Below are 10692 nucleotides of genomic sequence, written 5' to 3' on the forward strand. Positions count from 1 at the left end.
TGATGTACGGTATACGGAGCGAAGGAATGACATATTTATCTACAGTAATTGTGCTGGCCTGACAGCTTTATTATTTATTCCCATCTAATGCATTTTTGCGCATGGTGTGTTTATTTTAGCCCCGTCTGGTTTTCGGCTCAGCAGTCTGGCGCATCTAACAGTGTATATTGTAGTGATACGCGCTGTAGCCACGATGTCTCGTGCCGGGGCAACCCGTATCTCTTCCGCACGGGCAATCTGGAAAATGCAACACGTTTGCTTACATTGTTCAGTCAACGTCCACGCCCTTTGAAACATCGTAGACTATAGGTTCGCTTGCTAATTGTGTTCCTTGTATTCTCGTTCAGCGTGGAACCTGTAGCAATGCGCTATATTTGAGCTAGCCGATATTCGGTGTGTTTTTCTACCCAACCCCTTTTTGTTGTCGTTATTTTTTAAAATATATTTACTTACGTGAACAGGCGTATAGTTGTGCATGTTTTCATATATCCTTTCTACGTTATCCTTAAAGCTGCATGACAGTGATTTGTTTTAAGCAAACATGTATAGACATTAGACAGCAATTGTTTACCTCTAAAAGCTAATATGATTAAGATATTTGTCAAAGTATGTAATATTACTCTGAAACATTGAAAACGTTTTATTCAATGGAACATCGGAAGCGTGTGCATTTGCACATGCATACAGAAGTATGTATAAAAGCTTAAAACTTTTGCAAAAAATGTTGTTTTCTTTGATTGTTTTTATTGTCGCCGTTTAAAACAGTATATCAGTAATATCACAGTGGTCAATCGATTTACTTACACGTGTTTTCTTTAGTAAAATGTTTTATCCCTTCTAAATGAATTATCTTATTTCAGAATTCGACAACAGCCCTTCGTACATCAGAGATAGCGGGACGTATAACGCCCTATAGATACGATTAAATTCTCCCCCAACCCCTAACAAATTGATTCTTATATAAACCATGTAAAGCGCATGCGCAGAAAAATACGGATGTTGGCGTGTGCCATCTATTGAATTTTGCTGTCAACATTTGAATAGAGGAAGACATTGAACAAAACACGCCATTTCAAAATCCTGGTTCCTGGTTTTTCATTATATTTGTCTGTAATAATGTTTCGGATGATTGGACAAACATTTGTTCTAGACGCGGAAGTTTTAAACAATAAAGTAAAAGTATTAAAGGGGCCTTTTCACAGATTTTGGAATGTTTTGAAGTTTGTCATTAAATGCTTTATATTGATAAATGTAAACATTGGATCTAAAAAGCTCCAGTAAATAATAAAGAATAAAATAAAACAAAGGAAAAAAGTAGCCCGCAGCAGGGCTCGAACCAGTGACCCCCGAGTCCTGGAGAAAAAAACAATTAGACCGCTCGGCCATCCTGGCATGTATGGATGACGTATTTTATACTTTATATAAGCAATCTTCGTAATTTCATAAAATTAAACGACAAGAACAAAATTCTCCAAATTATTCAATTGTTTCGCGTTGCAACGCTTTATTATTTTCAGGTTTTCAAATCGTCAACAGATGCATATAATGGCTATATTAGACCATGGTAAATGTTCAATATTACTGTTCCCTCGCGAATATCATACCTAAAACGAAAATTTGCGTATCTGAAACAATTTTTTTTAATTTTGTCAATTTACCAAAACGTGAAAAGATCCCTTTAAACCAGACAAATGTATCCCTAGCTCTATGCCGATATAGACACTTTGAATCGTATTTGTAAGAATTTGTTTTTCTCTATATGGTGTATGATCACATCTGCATAGAAAGTTGGGTATTTCCCAATATTATGCTTCACATTTTGTTACGAACAAAGCTCTACAAAAAGTACTCTACATAATCAACTTCTGAAGTTTTTCTGATTGTGTTTTTGTATCTTCATTATAACGGGTTATTTATCAACGCTTTGTCTGTCTTTGTTCTTTAAAAATGTATTGGAAATGAAGGGATATTATCTTAAAAAGAACACAATATATAACAACCCAATGAACCGGAGTTACCGTATCAACCCACTGCAGATTAAGCCTCGTTATTCTATTCGACTGATTCACATAATGCAACCTCGCTCTGGGAAAACGGTGCTTACTGCAGCCCGCACAGGCTAATCAGTGACGACACTTTTCGCCTTAACTAGATTTTTTGCTAAGAAGAGACTTTCTTTAAACAGAAAATATCATAAAAGCGGAAAGTGTGATTGGCCTGTGCGGACTGCACATGCTAATCTGGGACGACACTTTTCGCACATGCTTTAATCCCCATTTTCACAGAACAAGACTCAATTTTACCTCGCTCTGGGAAAACGGTGCTTAATGCATGTGCGTAAAGTGTAGTTCCAGATTAGTCTGTGTTGTGCATGGAATGTTCGTTCAAAGAAAGGAAAGTATCGTCTGTGATTAGCCTCTGCTGACTGCACAGGCTATTCTTGAAAGACGCGTTGCGCACATGCATTAAACCCTGTTTTCCCAAGTTGCGCTTTTAAAATCTCTTATTTCATTGTGACACATTTAAGTACATAGCGGAGGATGATCATAACCCTCAGTATGATCGCACTTATGTTAATCTGAACGGTCCTGGACCATCAATTTCGGAAACGCAACAATTAAACCCCAAACTTAAGCTGAAGAGCTCGATTGTCTTCCAAATATTCCCTGAAAACAGACCTATTGTACATTGATCCTATTTGAAAATCTTGTCAACAGTTTAGGCCATCCTGTTTCGTCGAACGGATTTCCGTTTACGAGACTGAGAAATACAAATTAGGCGATGATTAAAACAAAGGTCTTTGTTACATTGTGTGCTTGTATGATTATTTGCGTACAACGGCCTGACTATTTGCAACTAATTATCCGGGGCGAACCAGCTGCGTTATTCGTAGATTTAATATTGACCTAGAGGCTATCGGATCCTGTCACTATAAGAACGTACTCGGTAGCAGTGCAGTAAGAAGGGTTATGCGTTTTGACATCATGGTCAAAGAAATCCTGTATGATTTCATTTAACCCATTTATGCCTAGTGGACTCTCACATTCTTCTAAATTGGATCAATTTATTTCCAAAATTAGGGATGTCTAGTATATTTATTTCTATATTTAGAATATTTTTACAGAAATTATTTTAAGCAAACAGCGCAGACCCTGATGAGACGCCGCATCATGTGGCATCTCATCTGGGTCTACGCTGTTTGCCTTTTTTCTAAACGCTAGGCATAAATGGGTTAAGCATTTTTTTTTATTAAAAATTAAGCATCGTCCTTTTCATCGCCAATACAATAACATACGGCCAATAACAATCATCAAAATCATCACGATAATTATCATCATCAGCACCAGAAGCGGCAACATCATCATCATCACTATAATACTCAACCCCAGAGTTTTCACTAGTGTAATCATAATGAGCAGTATCAACACTTCAGTATTATTATTATTTTGTTATAATATATTATAATCTACTTTTGGTAAATGCATTTAATTAAGTAATTAAAAATGATGATTATGGTCTGAGTATAATAAACTCATTGAATAACATTATACATAGAATGCGTTTCATAGGTAATACGTCAATTTGCAAACAATTCTGCGTTGTCACGTGATTAAATGATATTAAAGCTGTCTTCACTTTAGTAGCATCATAGAATCGACGTTGTAAGAGTTAATATCATCATCTTTATACAATCTCGGATGTTAGATGCCATTAGGGTGAATGGTCAGTTTCTTATTGAAAACCAATCATACACGAGTTTCTTACCACACATCGTGTAATAAATTACGAGTAAAAATATTATAAGTACCAAACTAATCGGCGAGGTCTTGAACACGAAGAACACTTAACCCATTTATGCCCAGAGGACTCTCCCATCCTTCTAAATTGGATCAATTGATTTCCAAAATTAAGGGTGTCTGGTTTATTTATTTCTATTTTAAGAATATTTATAACAGAATTTTGTTTAAGCAAACAGTGTAGACCCAGATGAGACGCCGCATCATGCGGCGTCTCATCTGGGTCTACGCTGTTTGCAATGTCCTTTTTTCAGGACGCTAGGCATGAATGGGTAATTAATAATACATCATTTATAAACTTTGACTCTTGAGATCCATAATAAGTATTTAAGTACAAACACTTATTTCAATTGAATTAGATGTATCACATCTGAGTTTTAACTGGGAAGAAAAAACTCGAGGATATTGAACCAATAACACGGCCTTGAATGTTATATATTGTGGTTATGATGGCTGCAGTTCAACTTAAGTGGAACTATATGTCAGATTAAGTGGTATATACTACATAAGTTACAACAGCAAGTACCTTTTCTAAGCTCCCTTTACCGATATTAATTTCGCAGCGGATAAAGGACATTTAACTCCGTTTGCAAAATGTTTTCAGATATGTTTACAAAATGAAATTTTGAAGAAATATGACACCTTTCTTACTACAATACAAAAACAAAACCCCATTGAAATGGGTAAAATACTGACGATCCGTAACTGAAAATAGGACAGTTTCTGTGCATAACTATCGACTGTACTTTTTACGTAGTGTACTAGGTATAAAGTAGGTCAGACGATACAATCTCGTGCTAGTTCACTATTTAATCAAGACCGTCTATGCTAACAGTATAAATAAAAATAGATAAGCTCATTAAAAGACTTCTTGAGTAAAGAAAAAACACATTCACAGATAGCCAACAAGTATATGTCACTATTTTTGTAAGCATAAGTTAAATACAACAATATGTGTCTCGTTTTCGCAAAACATGGCTTAATGCATGTGCATATAGTCTCATGCCAGATTAGCCTTTGCAGTCCGTAAAACAAGAATGACACTCTCCTCTTTTATTGAATTTTTTCGTTTAACGGAAGTCTCATCTAAAAGAAAACCTTGTCTTGGTGGAAAGTGTCACAAATTATCCCGAGCGCACTGAACAGTCTAATCAGGGTCGACACTTTGTTCGCGTGCATTAAATCCAGCTTTCCTAAAATGAGGCTTATATTTTTCGGAACGAGTCCGAAAATGCAGACGAGATACATAATCGTCTTCCTTTTAGATGATTTTTTGTAACATACAAATACAAAACAACAGACACACATCGAGAAGTTGGCAGCATTTTTTTAAAATTATAATCATTAATTTACCCGTTCAAAGCTATTGTTATGAATCACATAAAAATAAACAATAACGATGATACATGCCATTAATTGTCCTAACTAATTATATGTAAAACATCAGTAATGACATTTTGCTGTTTTAAGGACCCTTTCTGTCTCCATTTCCTAAACTGTTGCATGAGGTGTAGTTATCTACAATACGTAAAAGGGGCTCTAGAGAGATTAGGCGCATGCCAAAAGTTAAAAAGATTATGCCTAGCGTCTAGAAAAAAGGCCTTGGCAAACAGCGTAGACCCAGATGAGACGCCGCATGATGCGGCGTCTCATCTGGGTCTGCGCTGTTTGCTTAAAGGAATTTCTGTAAGAAATTTTCTAAACATAGAAATACATATACTAGACACCCCTAATTTAGGAAATAAATTGATCCAATTTAGAAGGATGGGAGAGTCCACTAGGCACAAATGGGTTAATTCAGCGAGAAAACAACAGATGCATGTACTTACAAAGAAGTAGAAATGTATACAAACCACTGTCAATTCTCACGAACTGTGACTAAAATGGGGCTTTTGAACATTGAAGTAGTTTATCCAGCTCGAGTAGTACACTTTCAAGGGGGAACATCTTAAATGTCTTAAATGTGTTTTTCAACTGTCCACTTACGATCGTCAAAGCCACTATAAGCTTATTTTCCTGCTTTTCACTGATATTTACTATACTACTTATTTAATTTTTTGTCATTCTGGCACAGATTCAAGTCGCGCTTTAGAAATTCATTTGAAGAGAACAAATAAATATTTATATAGCTATAATATGAGTATGTTTTGAAGTTTTCTGCAGACACGTCAACTACATAAAAGCAATAATTATATTATACTTATATATCATGAAAAATAATGTTGTAAATACGCGTGCATTTTCAACGCTTCAATCATCTTGTTGTTTTGTTACATATGACCTTTGTCTTGATAAATCATCTAAAAACGGTTAAACGATATTTAACGATTTTCGTTTAAATATTTAATCGTTTTATTATCTTCAGCGCCTGCGTACCTTTTTTTAAACTTGTTTGTTCTCGTAACTGAACGAACATATTTTTACGTGCGTAACAAAAGTTGTTATATATTGAAGTAAATTTTCTGTTCAATGTAGCCCACTGTTTCTTTAACACCGCTCTGGTGGAGAAACAAAATCAAAGGTTGGTCCGTCCAACTCCGTTCTAAGCAGAGAATGGTAAACTATAAACAATAGCCATTCTAATCGGCTTTCGACGTGGAATTAATATGTTCTATCATTAGTATAAATATGAGCGCGTGCCCCTGATAAGCCATGATAGCGGTACATGAAAAGATTGCAGGTCAGAACAGAATACATTTTTCTTAGAAGTGGTTTACATCAAGTACAAAAATATGCTACGGCATGGGAATCAAATGACTTTGACCACTGACAAATTATTGTGTGGTAGGGACATTGTTAACCATTGTATGCATAGAACCTAATGTCGAATAATGTTTATTAAAGAGTAATAAAGAGTAATGAGCTGATATCAGATTTTGCCCAAAACTGGAAAGTTATTTTTTTGAAAAAAGAATTACGTTTATAACATGAAATTTTTACAAGATATTGTTAAGACGCGTTTATAATAGCTAAAAAGGACGCATAACTCATGAGTGTTTGATGAGTGGACGTTAACAGGATATTATTAGTGTCCTTGCAGTAGCCAGTGTACAATACCATTTTATGAATTTAATAAAAAAAAAATTAACAAAAAAAAATGTTCATAGACTAATAAATCACTTAATATATTATGTACCTTTTTTCAAATGAAAGAAATTTAAAAAAAAAAAGGCATTTCAAAGGAAAAGAAAATGAAAGCGTTAAAATTTTAACAATTATATATTTATTGTGCGAGACCCACTTTGAACAAACACAAAATTCAAAATGTTTATGTAATAAGAACGAATTGTTTTATAAGGTAACTAAATGACCACCATGGTTTTTGGAAGCTTTTCTACATCACGATAAAATTTATGACTGTTACACGAAGGACATACTAGTAATTGAAAGGACTAAACATGTTACTGGAAGGACTAGAAACTTATAAATTGTGGATTTTTTATTATTTCATAACGTGAAACATGTGAACTAACAATGAAACATAGGTTCAGAACACAAATACACCAATAAACATACCATATGATTTTTTTATCATGGCATATGTCTAGCTGACGAAAAATATACATTTAGTGTTATTGGAGGGACATCTTCATTACTGGAAGAAAACTGGTTGCAATAAAAGGTTGTATAAGTAAGTTGAAATTGGTTTTAGTGCACCCTTTAACTCTTAAACAACAAAGCCAACAATACATATTAAAACACTCCTAAAACATTTTACAACCTTAATACAAAGCATCGAATAATACGTCTTAAGTCTTTGGAAGGACAACCTTTCATAACTTAAAAAACATATAAACTGCCAAATACAATTACACATTCAGGAAAAACAAACAAACAAAAAACATGTAAACAGCATTTCAATTAGAGAGCATTTGTCTAATACCTTAAACAAATGATAATATAATAACATTGGTGTGGTGATTATTTTATACATTTGTGTAATTGTGTTATTTTAAGGACATTATAAATGAAACCTATTTGGAAGAGTAACTTCTGGTCAGGGAATTAACCTCCTGCAAATACCTGTCTTGCAAAATGAAATACGCGGAAGTTATGTCACCACCATATCTAATGATGTTATCTGCTTGTCTTTTTACTGCGCCCCCAATGGCATCAGGGACACCCTTCCCATGTCCACTTTCAAAAAATGACCATAAAATATCCCGGAATCCATAAGAATTTCCCTGGACAGAGGCGAGATAAAAAATTCTTTTTGACGGTATTGAGTAACAGGTCCATCACTGAAGATTTCAATTAATTTTCAATACGTCTGGGTATTTCTGTCTAATGTTTGTAAGTATAGGTCTTAAGTGTGCCCAAACAGCTTTAGGCCCATGTACAAGTGAGTCACTTACTGTGCAAAAGGTTACAGGATTTTCATTTTTTAAGTGTGCTACACCTGTGTGTAAGCTAAGCTGTTTTTTTGAAGCGCCAAAATGAACACTTTGAATCTCAGAAGTATATCCGCACACATAATTCTCAGAAAAGTCAACATGTATTATGCATTCATCTTATTTAATGGTATCTTTCCTCTTTGCAAAATACTCATATTGATTATAAACTCTGAATATGTGTTTTGAGTACCATTTCAACTGATCTTCAAATTTTTCAAACAATGTTACCACCGTTCCAGCCTGAGCTTCTTTCACGGTAAAAGTTTTTGTCTTTTCTGTAGATATTTTACCTTTCTTAATTGTTCTGACTTCCTTTTTGGTTTTCCACTCGAACCAAGTGACATCTTCTTCGAAAACATCTTTGTTGCCATTCAGTATGTTTTCTCTGCATGACTCGCATTCACCATACATACATTCTTTTTTAGCCCTGTCGCACACTACTTCACAAATAAGAGTGTTCATATCATCAGAAGCAATTGCCTTTGTTCGTCTCAAAACTTCTGCCATCATTTCAGAGTAATTGCATGTTTTACACAGGCATGTGTTTCTATCACTTATTCCAGGAAACACTACATAAAATAGGCGCATTCTACAAAATGATGTGTAACTGATTTTTGTTTTTCCGTCGGCTAAGAATTTCATGTATAATGTTTTCAAATTCTGCAGTAGGACTCTTCGTTGCTTTCGTTTCTTTTTTAGCGTTTTAGTTAGTCGTTTCCCAGCTATTAATCTTGTGTTGTCATTTCTATTGTAAAATGCATGCACTTTCTCACTTATTCTTTTTGTTAGTGTTTGAAATTTTGGTCGTATTTTCTTCGGACTTGTGTATCCTACATGTCTGTATGTTTCGGTTTTTATATTATATTTTTTAAGAGTTTGATTGCAAAGGAATTTGGTAAAATCTGCTTTGTCCTTTTTCTTTTCTCCAGGTTCTTCGAATTGCTTCCATGATAACTTCACATTTGAAAAGTGATCTCTTTGCGTCCTTTGATGACAAATGACGTAACAACTTTCGTGTTCTCTTTTTGGGTGTATCAGGAGTAAGTTTGCTGCATTCTTCAGTTTTTCTATACAACCTTTTCTTGAACATTGCTACTTTCTTCTGCAAATTGCTGACCTCAGGTTCTAATTTTCTTTTGTCACGATACACCTTTGCTTCTTCGCGACGCTTTCTTTTAATTGAGCTTTTGTTTCGAATACTTTGTCTCTCATCTGAACTAGATACCGGGGTTTGAATATTGTCAAATATGTTTCGGGTTTCTCTTTCTCTAGCTCTGTCTTTCCGTTTCTGAATGCGCCATCGCTTCCTTATTGGCCGCTTTTCTCTTTCGGCTAATTGTTCTACTGGCTTTCTTTTACCACTGTTGCATTCTTGTTTGTATCTTTCTCTTCCTTTCATAAGATATTTCTCTCTTTCAGCTGGTACTGCATCTCTTTTTGCACGGAATCTTCGTTGCCTCTCGGCGTTTGACAAAGCCATGGCTTGAAACAGAAACTTTTTGTGAATATTCCTTTCTACATGTGTATTATTGTAACAAATGAATATTTTATGGACCAGACACAAAAATAAAGGCTCAAGTATTTGAGCTTGAAGTATGACCTTGACCTAAAACCACTCATACTGATTAATGCCTTACACATCATCTCAATGACCTAAACATTTTACCTACGTTGCATGGAAATCGTACACAAATTTGAACAAATATACATATCGATGATACGAGATATTTTATCTGCGCATTATTTGTTCTCACAGTAACACATTTTTAAGATTGATTGAATATATACTTAGCCTCTGGTCATATAAATGTATATCTTGTTTCGATGGTCATATAAATGTATATCTTGTTTTTATGTTTTATATACGTATTCATAAACATCCTTTACATTAAATTTATTTGTAAACAGACATGTACAAATTTCATCTTAAATATTCAGTTATTTAGTTAAAAACATTATATTACTATAATTATTATCATTAATGACAATGGGGCTGCAAATGTTGGTTACCTATATGTTTTTATAGTACAACGTGTATATGATTTTGAGTAAGATTTCTAGTAAAATTGATTGTTTTCACAGTAATGAACATTATACTCTATAACAGTAAAAATCGTTAAAAATCGTTAAATCGTCACATTTATTGCCACAACTACGGTCATATTAAGAGAAAATACATTATACATTAATATCTGGAACTTTTCATATTCAAGTATGATAACAGAACTCGTTTAAAACATAATATGGTGTGCCATGTCCTTTCAGTTACAGTATTTGTACTTACATTAACGCTTTGGGTCGTTATTGTAAGGAAGTTACTGCAAGGACTCATTCTGTTCAATTTTGCATCGTGTTTACACAAAAAGCAAAGGGAGGTAAATTTTCACCATGTGACACAGACGAGATGTATGTTTGCTATTAAGGGAATTATAAAAAAGGAGAATATTTTTTGATGGACTAGTTGAGAATGCGTTACATGAAAGGACACATTTCAGAATCAC

Source organism: Dreissena polymorpha, chromosome 8 (genome assembly GCF_020536995.1).
Source record: "Dreissena polymorpha isolate Duluth1 chromosome 8, UMN_Dpol_1.0, whole genome shotgun sequence".
Classification (NCBI taxonomy): domain Eukaryota; kingdom Metazoa; phylum Mollusca; class Bivalvia; order Myida; family Dreissenidae; genus Dreissena; species Dreissena polymorpha.